We start from the raw sequence: 21,688 nt of genomic DNA on the forward strand, positions 1-21,688 counted from the left end.
CTGCAATGTATATCTCATATTATTTCTAATGGGTAGCCAGTCTGTTCTCGTGTAATTATTCTTGCACTATTTCCCACTTGAGTTAAAAGTGTTAAGTGCAAATAAAGTACAAAAATAAAAAAAACTGTACTGTAACTGTTTGGAAACATGCTTTCACTTGCTTTTTTTTGCTGCTTAGCTGGAGTTATTTTTATTTTTTTAATAGAGAAGAAATGTATTATCTTAAAAGCTGCATATTAAGAGGTTTGCTAAATTCTTAAAAAATGAAAATGTAATGTATAATGTGCTATGTGGGAATTGCAGGGATTTTTTTTCTGTTCCTTTTGTTCCTGTTTTCCATTCTTTTCTGTCCGTGTATTTCCATTTGTGTCTGAAGTGTTCCTGCCATTTAATTCTGAAAAACCCAGGAAGTAATTTTCTACACAAAATTGTCTACTAGTTGTTCCTCGCTAATTGCTTCCTCTGCCAATATATATATCTCAAAAGTGCAAACATAAACAGTGCTTAATGATACTATAGCGTGTAATGTGACAGTAAAGGCATTAGATGCAGTAGAATTGCACTGACACATTTTAAAGTGTCTTTTTAATAAAGCAGAATATCCCACTTGAGAGTAATATATGATTAGAGAGTTTTACTACAGATTTAAAGTTCTTTCCTGTTTTTTAATGTTGAATGAATTGAAAACAACAGTCAACAACTAGACTTCAGGTTTAGGAATTGTAAATGAAGTGACGAAATCATATAACAGAACATATTTTACTTTGTGCTGTGGCTGCTGTGGAAATATATAATAATTTTTTCCTAATAGTGTGTTTCATACACTAAACTGAGTCATTTGCAAGTAGGCACTGGATCCTAGCAGGTGTTGATAAGGATTTTGTTTGAAATCATGCAAGCAATAAACGTGTGACGGAGATGACATTTGTCCTTTTCTTTAGTTAACAAATAAGAGTAGTTTGCCTTAACTCTGGCCTTAAACTCATTCATTTTTTAACTCTGGACCAACAGAGTTTTTCACCTTTTCTATTCAATTCAGTTAAAATCAAATGTATTAATTCTGACTGTATGTGCAATCTGTCATTGTTGGTCCTCTGTGTGAAATAATAACTTAAGTTTAGAGGACATGAAATCATGAGAGAAGACCCCCCTCCTATCTTGAGTGTTTGTCTAGTGGTTAACTGAGTTAGCCCTCCCCCCATTAGTTACCCATTACTGAAGATCAAGCTACATTTGCATTTTCCCTGTAAGCGTTTTACATCCATTGAAAGCTTATGTCTTTTTTTTTCTGCCCCATGCTGAAATTAAAGTGTAATAAATGTGTGACCAGTTTGCACCTGTTCACTAAGCAGTGCAATGATGATAGCTGCAGGTTATTTTTTTATGTATCTGTAATAATATATTTGCTTCTTCAACTGAATAAAATACTTTTTCAATTACTGAAGTTTACAGAGCATGTTCTGCTTTAGTGACCCTTTTGCTTCTTTCTTAAAATTCATGCATAAGTCACATGTGTCTCTTTGTTTGTTTTTGTTTTTCCAGAGATGAAATGACACAGTAGTTGTGGATATCTGTTGTTTAAAATTTCACAAGAAAGGAACTGTAACTGAAAAAATAAAGAAGTTCAGAACAGGAACATAAATATCTTCTTGTTCGCAAGACCCAAAGAGGGCTGCAAATGAAGAGCCAAGTTAAAAGCGTGACTATACTGTTTCTCTGATGTTTGTGTACTTAGTTAAAAGTTATAAAACAAAAGACAGAGAATATATTAGAAGTGTAACTGAAGGAGGAAGTAGTTGTAGCCTAATTATACAAAATTACAGTTCCAGGAATGACACTTTGTTTTTCCTGCAGCAATAAATTCAAAGGTCATTCTGTGTAAAATACGTTGCCTTGCCAACTAATGTCATTACAGCAATAAAATCAAATAACAGTGCAGTAAAAGTACCTGTTAATGAACACATGATGTTGGTTACATATTACACATGTACACATGTGTTTTTACTTAAATTTGAAAGTTGAATTATACCACAAACTGACAGATTACTGAGTATTTCATGGTTAGCCCTTTGTGTTTTCTGAAAAGTGCTACCTATTTGAACACATATGATATTTAACAACTTATCTTAGTGTCTGACAGCTGGGAAAACTTCTCTACTAGCAACAGAGAACTTTTACTTTTAATTAGATGAGTTTCCTAGTTTGTAGTTTATTTTTTTTGTAATTAGACTTAAAATTTAAAGTCATGGAGGGAAATGATACCTCACACATACGGACACACACAGTGAGGTTCAGAGAAGAAAAAATTGAGCAAGATTTGCAAAAAGAGGATATACAATGTGGAGTTGCTTCATTAACGTATCATCACCAGTGTCGGGCTTACTGATAACTCTTTATAGCCAGAAATTCAGGTCATTTTCTGGTCATACATTTTATGAAGACCTTATTTAGAACTAGAGGGAACCAAAAGTAATAAAAGACTCATGTGAGACAGTGCCATCTGGTGTTTTGAGGAATGTGAATAGCAATTGTGCGCTTTTTGCTGGTTCATACTATCCTTTTAATAATATTGGCAAATCCATACATTCATAGAACAACAATGAGCACAGCATCATCTCAAAACTAACTGTAACTAACTCAATGAAATATGCACATTTGCTCTATCTCATCATCAAGGACATTAGGTAGAAAAATAAAAACATTTGGGAAATGTGGGTGTGACTGTAATGTGCACTGTGTTAAAAACTTTATATGAGAACATTAATAACTGATAAACACATTAATGTGCTGCTATCATTGTGGAAATATTTAACACATTCAGCTCATATTAAACAAATAAATAATAAATAAACATTAATAACAAATAAGCTGACAGGAGGATTAAAATGCAACATAAATAATAATGCTGCACGCAAGAAGACGGAATGCGCTGTAAATTTTATCTGTTAATTAATAACCCGGCCAAAAGAAAGAATATAGATACTTCCCTGTTTCTATTAATTATTTAAAAACCACAGGTATTTATTTACTTATTTTTCCTGCAATTTTATACTTCATATATTTTTGCACGATCAAGTAAAGTAACAAGTTTGTGGACAGTTAAAAATCATATTAGACGTAATGGTTTAGTTTTACAATTTAAGTCAAATCAGTGTCATTAGGTGCTGATAGTGTCTCAGTAGAGCCAAAATGCTAAGGCTATAATAAAACAAGCTTTAACAAAATAGCCTGTTGTTTTCATTTTGTATGTTAAATGAACTTCTCAGTTTATATCACAGAGGTTACAGTATCAGAATCCAAGTCAGGACCCCTCAAACCCTCCCAAGAGGAGGACATTCAGTGCTGCATTTGTGGTGGCCATTGTGCTCAACTTAACTTTGTCTAAGTAAATTAGCTTATATGCCACAAATGTTTGTTTAACTAAATATGGTTTCTACTGTAAATAATTTACTAACAGGAACAAGAACTGAAGGAGCCAATGAGCATGGACAATCCAGCAGCAGCACATGAGGAAGTATCAGTGGAATATGGAAGGTAACATTAACTGAATGACTTTGGCCACAAACTTTTGACCAATTTAATAATGAGTGAATGTGTTTTGTCAGTGAAGTCTTCTGGTGCTTCCTCCACATGAGGTGAAAATAAACAGAGTGAGTGATAATGGTACAGATGAACACTGTGCTCATGTCTCTTGTTTTTCCTACAGACGCTTTATAACACAGAGAACCGTGGCAGCAAGTGTCGCTTTTGCTGTGGCTGCTGCACCCCTGTATCTGCAGAATTTGCTGCAAATTCTGAGGCTTCCTCCTCCAACAACCAATAAATATTAACTTGTTAAGCTTTTTCTTATTATCAACATACTGTATTTATGGAACAAAGTCTAAGACCGTATATCTGGATCTGGTGACAAATTCATGGTACTGCTTAGCATTGCAATGTTATAATAAGTAGTGATAATATTGAAGGAACAGAGGATACTCTGTTTATTTAAAAATAAATACTTGTGGATTCTAAAGTTTAAAACTTTATTTCTTTGCCTGCATCGATGTTGTTGTCATTTCAATTCAGTTTTATTTATAGCTCACCAATACACAATAACAGCTGCCTCGAGGCACTTTATATTGTAAGGTAAAGATCCTATAACAATACATAGATAACCTCCAGAATCACACGACTCCTTTGAGTAAGCACTTGGTGACAGTGGGAATCAAAAACTCCAGCAGAACCAGCCTCAAGACCACTACTATGTCATAGTAAGACATATTAGTGGTGGACAAGCCGAGGAAGACGGCCATACTGATATATGTAGCGATACCGAATGACGATCATAACATCAGGAAGAAGGAAGACGAAAAGCTGGAGAAGTACCAAGGGCTCAATGAAGAGCTTAAAAAGATGTGGAGGGTGAAGGTAACAGAGTGGTAATCAGAGCACTGGGTGCAGTTACCCCCAAATTAGGCGAGTGGCCCCAGCAGATCCCAGGAACAACATCCGAGATCTCTGTCGAGAAGAGTGCATCTACCAAGGTGATGCTCTGTCCCCACTGCTGTTCTGCATAGGCCTGAACCCCCTCAGTGAGATCATTAACAAGACTGGCTACGGATACCGACTACGGAACGGAGCAGTTGTCAGCCACCTCCTGTACATGGATGACATCAAGCTATATGCCAAGAGTGAACGAGACATCGATTCACTGATCCACACTACCAGGCTATACAGCAATGACATTGGAATGTCGTTCGGACTGGAGAAGTGTAGTCGGATGGTAACAAAGAGAGGGAAGGTAGTCAGAACTGAGGGGATTGAACTACCAGAAGGCAACATTGCAGACATAGAGGACAGTTACAAGTACCTGGGGATCCCGCAGGCGAATGGGAACCATGAAGAGGCCGCTAGAAAAGCTGCAACCACCAAGTACCTGCAGAGGGTCAGGCAAGTCCTAAGGAGTCAGCTGAATGGTAAGAACAAAATCTGGGCCATCAACACGTACGCCCTGCCCGTGATCAGGTACCCTGCTGGGGTAATAGGCTGGCCAAAGGAGGAGATAGAAGCCACTGACATAAAGACAAGAAAGCTCCTTACCATGCATGGAGGGTTTCACCCCAAGTCCAGCACCCTGAGGCTGTATGCTAAGTGGAAGGAAGGGGGCCGGGGACTGGTGAGTGTCAGCACCACAGTCCAGGATGAGACAACGAACATCCAAGAATACATTGGGAAGATGGCCCCAACTGACCGAGTGCTCAGTGAATACCTCAGGCAGCAGAAACCCAAGAAAGAGGAGGGAGACGAGGAACCATCATGGAAGGACAGGCCCCTGCACGGTATGTACCACCGGCAGATAGAGGAGGTGGCTGATATCCAGAAATCCTACCAGTGGCTGGACAAAGCTGGACTGAAAGACAGCACAGAGGCACTAATCATGGCAGCACAAGAACAAGCTCTGAGCACAAGATCCATAGAGGCTGGGGTCTATCACACCAGGCAAGATCCCAGGTGCAGGCTGTGTAAAGATGCCCCAGAGACAATCCAGCACATAACAGCAGGGTGCAAGATGGTAGCAGGCAAGGCATACATGGAACGCCATAACCAAGTGGCCGGCATAGTGTACAGGAACATCTGTGCCGAGTATAACCTGGAAGTCCCGAGGTCAAAATGGGAGATGCCCCCAAGGGTGGTGGAGAATGACCGAGCTAAGATCCTGTGGGACTTCCAGATACAGACGGACAAAATGGTGGTGGCTAACCAACCGGACATAGTGGTGGTAGACAAACAGAAGAAGACGGCCGTAGTGATCGATGTAGCGGTTCCGAATGACAGCAATATCAGGAAGAAGGAACACGAGAAGCTGGAGAAATACCAAGGGCTCAGAGAAGAGCTCGAGAGGATGTGGAGGGTGAAGGTAACGGTGGTCCCCGTGGTAATCGGAGCACTAGGTGCGGTGACTCCCAAGCTAGGCGAGTGGCTCCAGCAGATCCCGGGAATAACATCGGAGATCTCTGTCCAGAAGAGCGCAGTCCTGGGAACAGCTAAGATACTGCGCAGGACCCTCAAGCTCCCAGGCCTCTGGTAGAGGACCCGAGCTTGAAGGATAAAACCGCCCGCATGGGCGTGCTGGGTGTTTTTTATATATATATAATAGTTCACTTGAAATAATTGAACGTGATGAATTGCAATAGAGAAATTAGTTTATCATGTGAGCTCAGTTAATTAGTAAAATTTCAATTTTCTTTGAGAGTGTTTGTACAAACACATTTTCACCACAGGAGGGACACCTGTTCCAGGTTTTCAGGGGAAAACTGTGGCCTGCAGTAGGCTTGTAAATATTCACTTATGATAGGGAGTGTCAGGTTAGGGGTCAGTCTGACCTTTGAAAATTCATCTTCTGTGCACCTCATGAAACTTTTTTAACTTTTTATCTATTAAAGTTTTCATCATTTTCATCATCACTTTATCCTGTTGTTGGCCAACAGACCTTCAGTCTGGAGCACATACTGTGTCACTTCAACCCACAGTTATTTATTGTCTTTTGAAACATTTTTATTTTAAATACTTTAAATTTATCTGCCTCAAAGGTGAAGACGAAGACTGATGCTTTGATGATTTTTATTAAAAGAAGCTGGTGTGTTGTGATGGTCCTCTGAATCCAGGAGTAGGAGACACAGTGACACCATTTGTGTGTGTGACCTGAAGATTATAGATACTGTAAACATAATTAAATAAGACCATCAAGGCAGGATCACCCTTTTAACATCTGTTGGCTCTCTGGAGCTAAGTCTCTTAATAACACTGGAGAACAAACTGTTTGCATTTTACCTGCTCGTAAACAAGATAAGACAATTAAGTGCTTTGCCACTTTCTAAGATCATCAGCAAATCAGTTGATTGTTTACTGCAGCCTTTACATTACTTTCTGCATTTTTTTTATAGTTAAGCATTTTGCCAAAGTGCTTATAAATTTTCAGTAGCCTATTTTTTAAGAATATTGGTAATTGGTAATATTAAGCACATGCTTGAGTTGAGCTTAGCCATGATGTCAACAAGTACACAATGGTGTCTGCTGCATCCTCCTGTCCTCCGAAAGCTGTAATCTAGTTACTTTGCAAACTGTGAACTAACAATTTTGCAAGAACAACCTTGTTGTGGTTGTGTATGGGATTCAATGAGTCCTCTTTTTATCAAGACTATTCAAACAGCAGATTTAAAGCAAATCAACACAGCTGTTATTCACTGTGAGAATAACACCCCCGTTACCTTACAAGCAATACATTGTAATACAAATGTTATGGTGATGACTGACAGGCATCATGGGAAGTTTGTTAGACTTGCTACTGTAACAAAAAAAAGGTGACCTATTTGATTAAAAGTGTAATGTTTTGTTAAATGTTGCTTCGAAAGTATCGTTGTAAAAGATTGTGCTCTCAGCTTGAGATTTTTTTAATGCAAGTTTCTATAAAATATAGATGAAAATGAATGAATAGGCTTCTTTCAGTGCTTGTTGGACCGGTGTACAACGGGCCTTCAATTGACTTCAATAGATCTGTCCAAAACTTTGTCGGTCCACTGAGCAAATGCCCGCCATGCCAGATGTCCAGCCCTGGAACAGAATGATCCCTGCTGGACACATGACTTTCGAAATGCACTACACTGTTATATATTATTTACTCCAGGTGTAATGTAGTGACCACTAAGCTTTTGGACACAATGATCCCCAACTTCAATTCAGGTCTGCAACTTTTATTTTCTGCTGTATTGTTTTGCCAGCTTAAAATAAGATAGTCGGTGGTAACTGATAAGGATGTGTTGAAATTTCATTTGAATGGTAAGAGAAGTGAACTTTAATTTTGTATATTTCTTATATTTTCTCCAATATTAGTAAACAGACCCTTTTCATTTTAAATAGTCTGTCTGTTTAAGAGCATTTGCTTGGTGTAGTTTGGTTACAGGTTTGTCATTAACCCTAATTTATTCTCAATTTGTGTTGATTGTCTGGGGGTACTTTGGTGGAAATAGTGGAAATTTTCACTATTATCTGTTATTTGCTTGTAGTGCTATTCCTCAGTGAAATATGATACTGACTTTACATGTCTGTTTTTCCAGACATGTGGAGGACCCACCCTCTCCAACGGTCAATTTGAGGTGATTCAAGTTCAAGATTCAGCTTGGCACTATGTTCATATTTTTGGTTTGTTTATTTATTTATTTTTTATGATGTGTTCTACAATATGTGTCAATTTATTCACTTCTGCAGTAAAATATTTTATACAAGAATTAATTTCATATATGAGAGACCTTAGAGAATGTGAAATAAACCCCAAACAGTTGTACTTTTTTTCTACCACCGAAGTGGTATCTCCTGGACAAAAACATTTTTATAGGGTCATCCCTATATAGCCTATTTCTCCCTTCTTGACACTGTTTGTTTGTCTTTAATTTTTTGAGAATAAAATGACACAAGTAAATGCACTGAGGAATAAAGGAGATCAGAGCAGGAGTTCGAATATGTCTTTGTTAGTTTCTTAGAAATGCAGCAGTCACACAGAATATCTTATTTGTGGGAAGAGCAGAGGGAACAAAAGTACATAGGGCTGTCAACGTTAACAAGTTAACACTGCACGCTCTCATCAAGATTAAAGCGATTAAATAATTTAACGCAATTAACCCATCTGGAGTGCAGAATGGACAAACTTTGGACAAACTGCACAAAATGCGTTGACAGAGACATTTCAGATATTTTGAGTCATTCTGCGATCCAGATGGGTTAATTGCGTAAAAACTTTTAATCGCGTTATATGTGATTCCTGACCATGATTCTGGTCATGATCAGGTGCTTCCTGAACATGCATGGAAGGTTGTCCCAGCAAATAAAAACACTGGGTCAAATGACCCAGAACCTTGATGGGTATGTGTCCGTTTCTTTACACGGTAAATGTATAAAAAGAAGTGTATCAAAAGTTCTGCTGCTCAATGGCCAAACTATCCTGTATTTATAAAACAATACAGTTTTTGTTAATTCAAGGACTTTGTTTTTAACTTTGGACCTACTATAATAAAAATACTTTCCATAGGAAATAGTGGACAAACAAGATCTTTTCTGTCTTTTAATTGTTTATATATTATGTCACTACTTTGGTGCAGTATGAATGGCAATCCAGGGAAGTCTTTATCAATAGAAAAAGCTGCAAAACTTGCATGTCTGAAAACACAGCTAAAAGTTCAAACTCTTTGCACTCCTTCACATTTTCCAGAGCTTTCCAGTGGACCAGATTGGTCACTATCTTTATGTGGGAAATTTGCAATACACCTTGTAGGTAGAGCTTTAGTTTAGGGCTCTTGATCACCTTCTGAACAACTCAATAAACAAATGTCTGTGTTACTGTTGATTGTCATCTGTGCGACTTTTACAGGTAAAAATCTTAAAATTAAGCTGTTCGTTCAAAACTTTGTGTCATAATCGTTGTGAAATTCACTTCACATGACTGTTTCTTTGTTGGCCAACGGGAGTCATTAATAAAAGTAAAAAGCCACAGAAATCACAGTTGGTTAACAGTTATTATGATCACCAATCATTTATTCAGTGCTGTTTGCCAAAAACAGACATTAAGTCTTGAGTACAGACTTCATGTGATTTTCCTACCACTAAGGCAGACAGTATGAGGTCATCTTCATGTCAGAGTTATTTTGACTACCACATGTTCATGACCCCCTCCTCCAGGTTTTATAGGGGGAAATGATGCGGTCTCACCAGATGAACCAACTATGGCAGGACATACAAGTGTGAACATAAACGGTGAGCAGGTGTTGAAGTATAATATCATCATTTTGTTTTGTATGTGACTCTTTTTGAATTTTTTTTTTAACAATTTTATATTACATTTTTTATTATGTCAGCAATCAAACCATTTTGTTTTTCTTTCACAGAGTCAGTCTCAAATATATTGATAACCAGCAGCAAGACAGACTTGGTTGAGTTCAACAGTTCTGTCACTCTGTCCTGCGCCTCCTCTGGATCTCCCACCTCTTTTCTCTGGTACAACGGCAGCTCTGAGGTTACAGCAAATGACAGAGTTCAGTTCACTGATGGAGGCTCCAATCTGACTATAATCAATGTGACCCAGTTTGACCAGGGGCTGTTCAGGTGTCTTGTGTCCAATCTTCTCAGTAATGGCACCAGTGATCCACTGAAGCTCTCCATCAGCTGTGAGTTACTAATCAGTAACTTATCTGAAAGCATCTGGATGCAAACAACAGAGAGAGTTTAGAAAGTAGTTTAGATTTCAGAACATTAGATATTCCAAAACACATTTCTCAGTTTAATGGGAATACATTTAAAAATGGCTTCTCTAACAACACCAACTAGAGCCACCCCATGACTGTGGTTAAGAAACTGGATGGCTTGATGGGACATTATCACAAGTTACATCAGAGTGCCAGCTAAACTGCATGGCAAAGTTTAATTTATAAGGTTTTCTTTGAATGTATTAAATTGTACAGAGATTTGTTTTCCTGGTAACTTGATATGAAGTATTATTATTTACTAATGATCTTACACCAAACTGAATACAACATACTGGCAAACTTTTCTATTTTCCCCTTTACATTTAGATGGTCCTGAAAATATAAAATTGAGAGTAAACCCATCAAAGGAATATTATACAGTAGGGTCAGACATCTTCTTCAGTTGCAAAGCTGATTCCAAACCTCCTGCAAGGTATCACTGGCTTGTGAATGGAGCCCCGGGGTTTACAGGTGGAATAGGTTTTGGTGTGATTGATGCTCGCACAAGTCAGAGTGGAAACTACATTTGTCAGGCCTTTAACAGCAGAACTCTGAGATATGAAACATCTCCACCTTTATCCATCACTATAGTGGCTATAGACCCAGTGGGTAAGTTGGTATATACATTATAATTACATTTATGAAAATGGATGTAATTTCTGACCAGTTGATGCAATTATTGGTTCAGAATTAAAGCTGAATGTTTACATTTTTCTACACATTTCAGTTGTTTGATTTAAAATCTGCTTCTCTGCATCACCACAGTCGAACTACAAAAACTGTGTCTTGGATGCAAAAATCAAATAAATCTTTTTTGCATATATCTTGTTTAATGATATATATCTTGCATATATCTTGTTTATGTTGTTTAATGATACACCCCACAGAACCTAAGCTTTTCAGTTGTTATTCAGTAAACTTTTATTGTACAACCTGATTTAAAAAAAAAAAAAAAGGTTATACTCTGTGTAAAACGAGAATATTTCTGTATGTGTTGTTAACTGTGAGTTTCACAATATTCAGCTTACACTACCTGTTTACATGGACGTAGCACTATGCAGAATACATACATTTATTTTTTGTTTATTTTCAGATTATATATTTATATTGTCAGTGCCTATGCTGAAAGCTGAGTCACCCTCTGACCTCTGTATGACCTCTGTAGGATCCTGGGCACACATGGGTTTACAGTTTCACAGTTTCAAGACTCCCTGACCCAACTTTCTTTGACTTGACTCACACTGGTGAATCTCGTAGCCATCTGAACAGATAACTGTCTAATTTGACTCTGAAGGTTTAAAATTTAGAATCAGCTGTACAACAGTATAATATATAGAGTCACCAAATTACAATTACAGGGTAAAAGTCAGGTATTTAGGGTATTTTTACTGGTATCAACCTTTAAAATGCATCTAATATGACCCGAACAGTATGTAAAGGTTAAAAGCGTTGATTTATCTGACTGTGGTCAGATTCAATGATTGTGGTTGTATTATTTATTTTGTAAAAACATTGAGGCTCTATAGCTGTTTTTATTATGTGACAAAAGGTCAGAGAATGCTTGTGTTGTAATGAATAGTAATGACCTTTTAACTCTCTCAGCAGAAGACATCTGAACCAGTCCACACACACAGAAACTACCACTGCAACAGGTAAGATTCAAATAAATAAATAAATAACATGTGATCATATAAATACCAGTACGGTTTTTGGTGGAGCTGCTTTAATTTAAATGCAAAGGAAAACACAAAATCAGATGGTGTGTAATACAGGTAGCGTCCCATTTGTTCTGTGATGTTTCCACATAATTCCTCTCCAATTTTCACTGTTAGTATGTCTGACAGCCAAGATTTACTTTTCTGGCCTGTTTGTTATGTTTGGCTGCTGAGAGAGAACGTGTAGCAAGTTGACAGCTTTGCTTTTTTGTGTTTCTGTGCGTGTTAGTATTGTTTCCCTAAATTATTTGTTTATTTTTAAAGCCGCTGAAGGCCAGGATAATCCAGCTTCCTCCATTCAGGTAAAAGTTTTCACTTCTTTTATGTTCACCTATGTTTGCAAACTGTTTGGCAAAATCATGGTCTTTATAGTTTTGTGTGAGTGGCTACAGGGTATTTGACCAGGACTGCATGGGCTGATTAATGATTATGCTAACTCCATATCAGTTCAATATTTTATCCAATACGATGGAACAAAATAGAAGTTATCCCCATATGTTAGTTCTGTTCATCTGGACGTAGCGTTTTCAGTGGGAGAAACATTATGTCACCCACTCAAAACGCTATGTCCAGATGAACAGAATCAACTCTTGGGGATTTACTTACCTGGATGATTGAGGATGCATCAAGACATAAATGGAAGTTACATCTTATAAAATCTAACACAAAGACAATAAAATCCTGTGTACTTTACATCTGTAATGTTTCTGTCGTCTCTTTTTCATTTGTAGGAGCTGAACTTTACAAATTTGAGGTTTTTCCCAAACAAAAATATACATAGTGACTCTGCACATTATGCATCCTCCCCTCCTTCTTATGATGAAGTCATGCAGGAAGTGAATAGATTCAAATAATACCAAAAGCAGTGAAACCTGAACTTCTCTCGTAGTTCATTCATTGTGAGCTTGTCTGAACATGGCTTTCCGACTTTCCTTTAAAATGTGATTAACAACCAACCAGCTCTGAAATTTACTGTCACTGGAAAACTGTTTCTATTTATTACTTTGATATTTCTTTAAATAACTGTATATCGTGTTTTACAGCCCATGTAAAATGCAGTTATCTAAGCAGTAATATTCTTTATATTTGATTCAAATGTTAATCTAGCTAATGTTTGTCACAGGTGTGACATAATGTAATATCATGGGATTTCATATGAGATTCTAGTGTTTATTTGTTAAAGGTAACACTCCTGGATACTACTTAATTATCAGTTTGATGAATGATTAATGTGCCATTACCTTAGTGAACTGTAAAGGCGCTGCACTGTTTGAAAATTTTGAATTAAATGAAATGTCACAACAAAGAAAATGCTAATGGTGAGTTTTTAAACTTTCAAAAATTCTCAGTTATTAGGTTGTCAAGTTTAGAGCGAACATGCATTGCTCACTAGATAATACCCTGCACTGCATTTCAAGGTGTTACATCTCCATTTACTAAAAATCTGTATTCAGATTTTTTGCTGCTTAAAACTGCTTAAAAATACCATTTGTCATTTTAGGGTGGGGGGAATATTATTAGTTTGTTTTAAAATATATATATATATAGTCACACAAAAACCTTTGATTTTTTTTTTCCTGGGAGAAATAATTTCCACACACAAAGTAATTAGTAAAGTTATAGTTTTATTATCCCTTCAAAATGCTTATTGAAATGAATTATAAATATATTTTTAGGCCATTCTGGATTAACTTTTCTACAGTAAAGAACAGACATTGCACTTACAAAATAACAACATGCTCCCTTCCCTCTGTCAGCATATTTCAGTAGTGTAACTAGAAGGTATCAGTACGCAGTCTGTGTCTGTGTAATACAACCGAATACAAGTTGTCAAGCCTGGAATTCTGTAACAATATCAATTCATTAAATTGCAACACTTTTTGTACCAATAAAGGTATTAATTACATCGAATCCATTTATCGAATCCCGTATATACATTAGTATCAAAGAATGGTCTTTGAACATCCTGATTGAGAGAGTCGTTCATTATAATTATTTATAATTCACTAAAATGTATTTTTCTTAATGTTGAGCAAATTGAAGTGTTGACAACCAACAACCCAGAAAACCCTCGAAGGCTCTGAAGGGAAGTGGATAAACTTTTGCCCTCTGTGTAAAGTAATAACTTTAGTTTATAGCACATGAAGCTCTGGGAAACGACTTTCCTATCTCATGCACTTGAGTGCTCGTCTACATGCTGAGATGAATGTGTCATAAGTGTGTCACCAGTTTACATTGTTCTTCTAAGGAGTGCAAAGAATGCAACCTCAGAAACTGTGTTTGTAATAATATGCATCATTTTTCTAATCAACTTTTTGTTTCTTCTGCTTATTGACATTTCTGACTTCTTCACACCTGATAAATCACATGGGCCCTTTTTTTAAATACAGACTTACACATTTATTTGTCTTTGATTTTTCTGAGAATTAGATGTTGCAAAGAGGAAACGTAAATGCACTGGGGAATAAGGAAGAGGAATAAATATAAGAAATATCAATATATTTCTGTCACTCCATGTTTCTCAGAAATGCAGCAATCATAAAGCATATCTGTGGTAACACCCAGAGAGGAGGAAATGAAAGAAAACATGTTACTCCTCCTCTTGCAAAAAGAACTTAGAAGGATGTAGTTCAGGTATATTGCTAAATTTTTATGCTTTTTTGTTTTTCTGATGTTAGTGTATTTGATATACACTCAACATAAGGTTATAGCCAAACAATGCAAGATTTAGAGGAATGACACAGCATGAAACTGCAGCAATAAATTCAAAGTTCAGCCAATAAATTATATTCCGGTTATCCAACCTGTTATCACAACAATGCAATAAGACAACACTGTACCAAAAGTACCGGTAATGTGTTGTGACAAAGCCTGCTAAATTTACTAACCACATTGCCAAATATATACTGTCAAGGCAAAAGTGACAGTTCACCAAGCAAACAGACTCAGAGATGTTCTTTTGGAAAGTTTTCTAAAATGGATGACTCAGCTTTTCTTGTGCTCTTCTGAATAGAGACCTCTGACGTTGTGCCTGGAATCTGCTGGAGCTAGTCCCTCGAGTTTAATGGTCACAGCTCACAGTATTCCTTTTACCTCTGGTACCACTGTGGACACACATCCCACTACAATGTGCTGGATAGTCTCCAGGACATCTTTGCACAGTCAGCCTATTTAGTTCTGTCAGTTGTGTTAGACTCCTGCCTCCATGGATCTGGTGCTTAGGGCCCATCATTGTGCTGCCGTGATTAGTGCCTCTGTGCTGTCCTTTAGGCCAACCTTTTTTAGCCACTGCTTGGATTTCCTGATGTCAGCTACATCCTATGTTATCATTGGTACATCATATCCAGGGACTTGATCATCCATGATTGTTTCTCCTCATGTTCCTCATCACCATTTGCCTTCAGCCACCTAAAGTACTTTTGGAGAAAAATTCTCAGGGAACCAGATGAACTTCTTTAAGAACATCATCCTGATCATAGAGCCTCAAGGTGCTGGACTTCAGCTGGACACCCCAGTTGTGTCCAGCCCCATTGTGAGGAGTTTTTGTTTGTTGACATAAGTGACATATATCCTCTTCTGTGCCCATCTCTGACCATTAGGATGTATGTATTCACTGTAAAAAATCAAACTTGCAGTTGTTGAGCTTACAGTCATTTCTTTCACAATTCAACAATAAAAGTTCAGTTGGCCCATAAACTCAAATACATTAAGGGTTTCAACTAATCATTTAACGTTTTGGAGCAAAAGTTGGTCTCAGATGAAATTTATTGCTGGCAAAATGAATGAATTCAAGTTTTACATGAGTTGAAGCTGTTGGCGCCTTTCTGTGCCTGAGTACGCATGCGCATCTCATATTTTTGGATGCTACGGGGTCTACTTTGCGCTTTTGCAAGGACTGAAAGCCACCTGCCCGTCTGCCTTAATGAGAACGTGAGGCTTTTTATACCAGGAGCTGGATAGATCGTTCGTCTCAAGTTTCTAAAGGCAAGTAATGTTTCTTTTATTATATCAGACAGTATATGTTTGAACAGTCTCAATTTGTCTTTTAGAAATATCACAACTGAAGTTCTTCGTATTTTTCCGAAACTTAGCATAGCATTACTTTCTTGGCTAAGAAGCCTTGTGGCTTATGGGTATGTGTTTACTATATCATTTAAGATTCCATGTCACAAACTACGTGCCATGTCACAAAACAATGAAAATCCGACAAACTTCGCTACTGAAGAGGTGCGCTCATATCTGACAAGCCTCCGCGACACCCCCTATGCGTATTTCATGAAGTGCAGTCTGTGGCCGCCATACCACCGAACGAAACAAAATAGGCTGGCTCACTCATGACCAACGGCAGCAACCTCCCGCCGCTATTTAAATAAAATAAAATAAAATAAAATAAAGTTCGGGGGCGCCTGCTGCCATGTCGTTTAATTTGTTCAAATCACATTTAGCCAATAAAATGTGTGCTTTAGTTTCTGTGTGAACGGGGTGGTGGAGTCCTCATGGCCAGCGAGCTCTACTAAATGAAATATGAGATGTGACAATATCGTTTATATCGATATAGTCTATGTTACATTATAATTATACTCGTGGAGCCGCAAGTTTGCCTCTCTTTCGTCCACTTTTGTCTCTACGCTGTGTTACTCCGCCTCTCTCCTTCACTGAACACAACTCCCCCTCCCCCATCGCTTCACCTGCAGGCAACGACAAGATGGACACGGCAGCTATCAAAGAGGAGCTGGTCGGTAAAAAGAAAACATTTGAAGATTACTATTTTAGTGCTGTCAGCGTAAAGTCAATGCCATAACTGCATTAACGGGGCACTAGTTACCGCGGATCACCCCGTGCGTGGGGCTGGGTGGCGTTAGTGAGCTAACCGGGCTAACGCGTTGACACACGGCCTAAAATCCTTTCATCTCAAAAATCGACAGTCTGCCTTATGTATGAATTCTGGTTGTGCTTACTGACCTCGAACCAATTTTATGTGGTACACAGCTTAAAAAAATATGTCAAAAAATGTTTTGGTACGACTTTGGTAAGCTATGAAGCTGCACTGCTTGATGGATTGTTGGAGCATTACGGCTACCGAGGAGCCTCGCAGAGTGATACTACTCTGCTTCAACGTAATATTACCATATTATGTGTGTAAGGACCATAAATGGCACCTGTAAGAGACATGGTTACAAAGAGGATTTCAAACTCCAGGCTGTCAGTTGCGCAGTAGAACTTGGAAACAGAGCAGCTGCAAAATCTGTCTTTGTTATTATGCTCAGCATCTTTTATTTTACATTTTGACTGCACAATTGTGAGCTTTTTGTTATGCACAAAACAACATTGTTTTGGTTTATTTATGGAGCACCATTAATAAATGCACTGATAATTTAAACAGATGCTTCAGGAGTTTTATCCCACTCATACTCTCAATCCAATGTTTGTCATTCTAAGTTGTAAAACCAATCACACAAAATTATCCTTGGCTTACATAATACATCCCAGTATACTGTTGGTGCATTCCATGTAGAATACAATTTGTTAATAATAAATTAAACATTTGATGTAATGTATGTTTTGTAAATTATTTGTTTTACTGTGTTTCACATGGCATTTTACAAGGCAGAATCATTTCACTTTAGTGAGCCAAAAAAATTAGGACAGGAGAAAAAAATTCTTAAGTAATGTCAGGAAGCTAGTATTTTATTTTAAAACTAATTGCTATTTTTTTATTTATTTAGAGAATTAAAAGCCAACTCCAGACCACTGCTTGTCCTGATTTATGAGGGACTGATGAGGAGTTGGTAAGGAGAGGAATCAGAACAGGAGTGCCTGCCCCCCGCCCCAAACACATTATCAGGTAATGTAACTTTGGTAATTTGAGATTAATTCAGGTTTCTTTTGAATTGTTGACACTGTCCTCTCCTCTCTTCTCATTATAGCTTTTGTATGCAGTGCCAGTTCTGCTCTTTTGTCTGTTCAAGCCAAGAAGTACTCTTAAGACATCACCAGCTACGACATAGAAGAGGATTTCATTTGCCCTGTGTTTACAGTGACTGCGTCTGTTCGTTTAGGACACGAGGGGCGTTGAAGTCTCACCTCAGCAGATCACACAACAGGGCTAAGAAAAGGCAGGAGATCTCAACATTTTTTTGTGAATTTAAGGAAAACTGCTCACAGCATACATTTATTTCACATATTTTAAGGCACTTAAAAAAAAAAAAATCAGACTGTATCCTGTCCTTTCCAAAAATGTGACTATGCTACCAACAATTTATCAACCTTTACGGCACACACAAGCAGAAAGAACAAAAACTCAAAAGATATAAAAAAACTGTATTAGACTGATTTCTCATGCAAATGCATGTCCTAGTGAAAGTAGCTCCCCTGATAAATCCTTAAATACCTCTCAGGAGCCAGAGACATTACCAAGTGGTTCAGGTGTAGCATCAAGTGATAAAGAGGACAATGAGTTTGTAGATTACCAATGTCTTGAACATAAAATAGCTAGACTTTTTCTATGCATGCAAACATTGTTACATGTTTCTAAAAGTGCTTTGCAGAGAATTATTGAGGAAATTAGTGACATTTTAAAATTTTCTCAGGTTCATTCATTTCAAAGAATCAAACAGGTGCTTGCTAGAAACCATTCAAACACCATTAGATTCCTCATCTTTTGGTCATTACTGCTTCTATTTTTCTCATTTTTAACATTTATATTTTTAATTTTATTCAACTTTTTTCAACAAAAATTTCCCATGTATTTCAATGGGGAGACCCTTCAAATTCTCATTCAATTTACTCATTTTTAAACTCTTACTACTTCCACATACATTGACATAGAGCCACCATTCAAACTTTAAAACGAAGACAAGACATTCAACTATTGAACTTGTATTTATCTTTTCAATATCTATTATACTTTTTCTTCAGTTCCAGTTTAAGTTTCATGATGTTTTTTCACCCGTTTCAGAGTTTATAATGGGTGTGTATGGGACGGAATGTTGGGGCTAGAGTGAGGCAGCTCAACTGCTAGAGTGAGAGGAGCAAAAAAATTAATCTTAAAATCTTTTTTAAAACTGCTGCTGTGTCCACAGCGTTTGCTCTACAGGTATGATTTTACCCTCAAAACGTAGCCATCGTTGTCCTCTTTCATCCAATGTGTTTACTATTGTACTAGGTGTTATGGTTCTTTCATAAATGTCACCAATGCACAGCCTCCTCCCTCCAACTCTTCCATAGACTCTAATGTTAAAATGGCTCAGAAGGTTCGTTTGAAAATCAGAAGAGCATGGTGTCTTTACACTGTCACCACGTCCATATAATAAACTCCACAGGCATGAAAACTGAGAATTTGGTAGACTGGACATTGCTGCCGCTCACGGTGAAAGAATTTTGTCAATACGACCTATACTTTTCATTTGGGAACGATTTGTTTAGGGCTGACTTTTCTGTTCATTTTAAGCAGCAAAAGTGAGGCGCATGTCTGTGTACGTGTGTATGGAGCCATTGGGTGCAGTCACTATAGCAACCAGGCTCACACCTGCCTGCTTAACGAGCTCTGCCTGCCACTGTGCCAAGATTCATCTTAAACACTTCTCTTTCAACTGCTGCTGTGTCCACAGTTTGCTCTACAGCCATCATTTTACCCTCAAAACGTATCCATCGTTCTTCTCCTTCCAACACCGTGTCTTTCAAAGCTCAGACATTTAAACTTTTTAAACTGTGTGGATCAAAGTGGAGGGATCAGATTTGAGTCATTTAGTGATTCAAAGAATATGAACTTTTAATATTAATTCAGATGTTTTATTTTTTGTTTTTCTTAGTCTAAATTTCTTTTCTCATTTCTTAGATTTTTCTAATTTACAATTAAAACATTTTCAGCTATTTTCCAACTTCTGTGTGGTTGTCAGCTTGTAGCAGTTCACCACTTTTGTTTTCAGGTGAAAATTTCTGTATTTTTCATCTCATTCAAAATTTTTAACTTAAATTCAGCAATTAATTCATTTCAGTGAATACATTCAGATTCAAGCATTCACACTGCAGTTTCTTCAGAAAATGCACTTTCTAGTTCTTACTTCATTCCTACATAACTATAAAATTAATGGAATTTTTTCAATGAATTTAAAATACAATTTATTGATTTATTTCTTTTCTGCAATGCATCCTGTAACAATTGAAACCATTATTTTGCCTTATCAACATTTGATTAGGTATTCTATAGACTTACTGTAAAATCTGCCGATCAGATTTTTCTTTTTGTTTTTTTTAATACGTCAGTTATAATTTGTACCACCACTACCACTAAAAGAAAAAAAAAAATCCAATCAAGGCCTGACCAATAGATCAACCGACGAACCATCAGTTTGGAAGGGTTACCGATATTTGTTCGCGACGACGAGACCAAACTCTTCTTAACATGTCTGGTGAGTATGCAAATCTACTCAATCTTCAGTTTTGGTTTTCAGAGACTTATATGTACTGTTGTTTTTTATTTTGCATAGGATACAGATCCAGTTGAGAGGGCAACCCGAGGTGTTACGGTGGGCATCCTCACTGTTCTGGAGGACTACGTGGGACCCAACTCGCAGTCCACAGTGGTCAACACTGCCATTGTTTTGGAAGAGGACATTATTCTTGATGATCTGCCAGACCTTCCCACTGCCTTTGCCTACTTGTTTGGCCTACTTTATGGGCTCAACATGGAGTTTCCCAAAGAACTCAAGTACACATTTGAAGCTGTGCAACACATTTTTATGGAGTTGACATCTACCTGTTCCCAGAGGATAAGAAGCTTCAAAACCAAGCTCTTAACCAAAGTCTAACCTATTTGACAACATGTTCAACTCAAATGCAACTTGTGTCAAACAGAATGGCAATTTGTTTTGATTTACAGTTTTTGGGTTTCGTGGCAAGTTGCTCTGAAAATTAATTTCTGTCTTTAAGAAAACGGTAAGGTGCAGAAAGTTCTGAATCAATGTCTTCTGTTCTAACTTTACTTAATGTAGCTTGCATGGCTGATTGCAGATTTCATGTATAACATGTTATTATAAAATGTTGAAAGGTTTTATTCTATTATTATTATTTTTTTTTTTTTGCCTGTCCCATTTGGTTCTTTAGCCATCAGAATTGTTGTCTGAAGACCAACAAGGATACCCAATGGATTTACTTTGCCAAATGGATCATCGTGGCATTGCCGTATTGGTCCATTTGGTCGATCTTTGTTTTTATTATTTATTATATTCTATTTTCAGATGTTACAGACGGGACAGACATGAGTGAGGGATAGGAAAGGGAGAAAGAAAGAGGAAGGAAAGGAAAAACAGAAGGGGAGAGGGACAGTGAGAAAGGGGGGGAGAAAAAAAATAAAAATCTCCTGGATCACCTGTTGAGAGAAAAATAGAAAACAAGCAAAAAAAACAAAGCAACATACTAAACACAACACCATCGCATTAATCTAGCTAAGTGTAAACAGCAGTAAATACTAAATATTCAATGTTGTTGTGCAGCACGCAGGACAGATGTGCTTCGAAGTAGCGGCCAAGAAAGGTGTAATTTTGGTCTACGAGCAGTGAACACCCGTGTGCATACCTGTGTGGATCAGCGCGCTTGTATTCCAAAGGTTTCTCCATGTAACGATCTGCTAGGGAGTGTGGGGGGGCCACAGCCCCGTCCTCCAGGGTGTGAAGCGGGTATGGAGGAGATCAAAACTCC

The 21,688-nt window shown here is 37.5% G+C and overlaps 1 long non-coding RNA gene across 1 annotated transcript; it reads left to right on the forward strand.

Moving 5' to 3' along the window:
- The first annotated feature begins 16,654 nt into the window (after window positions 1-16,654).
- Window positions 16,655-18,054, forward strand: LOC146659353 (uncharacterized). The gene is made up of 3 exons (XR_014913689.1): window positions 16,655-16,724; window positions 17,716-17,834; window positions 17,917-18,054. It is a non-coding gene; the product is annotated as an uncharacterized LOC146659353 (long non-coding RNA).
- Window positions 18,055-21,688: the final 3,634 nt, after the last annotated feature.

The sequence above is a fragment of the Rhamphochromis longiceps genome, linkage group LG11 (assembly GCF_057381845.1).
Source record: "Rhamphochromis longiceps isolate RC_006_pf linkage group LG11, R_longiceps_female_GT1.1, whole genome shotgun sequence".
Taxonomy (NCBI): domain Eukaryota; kingdom Metazoa; phylum Chordata; class Actinopteri; order Cichliformes; family Cichlidae; genus Rhamphochromis; species Rhamphochromis longiceps.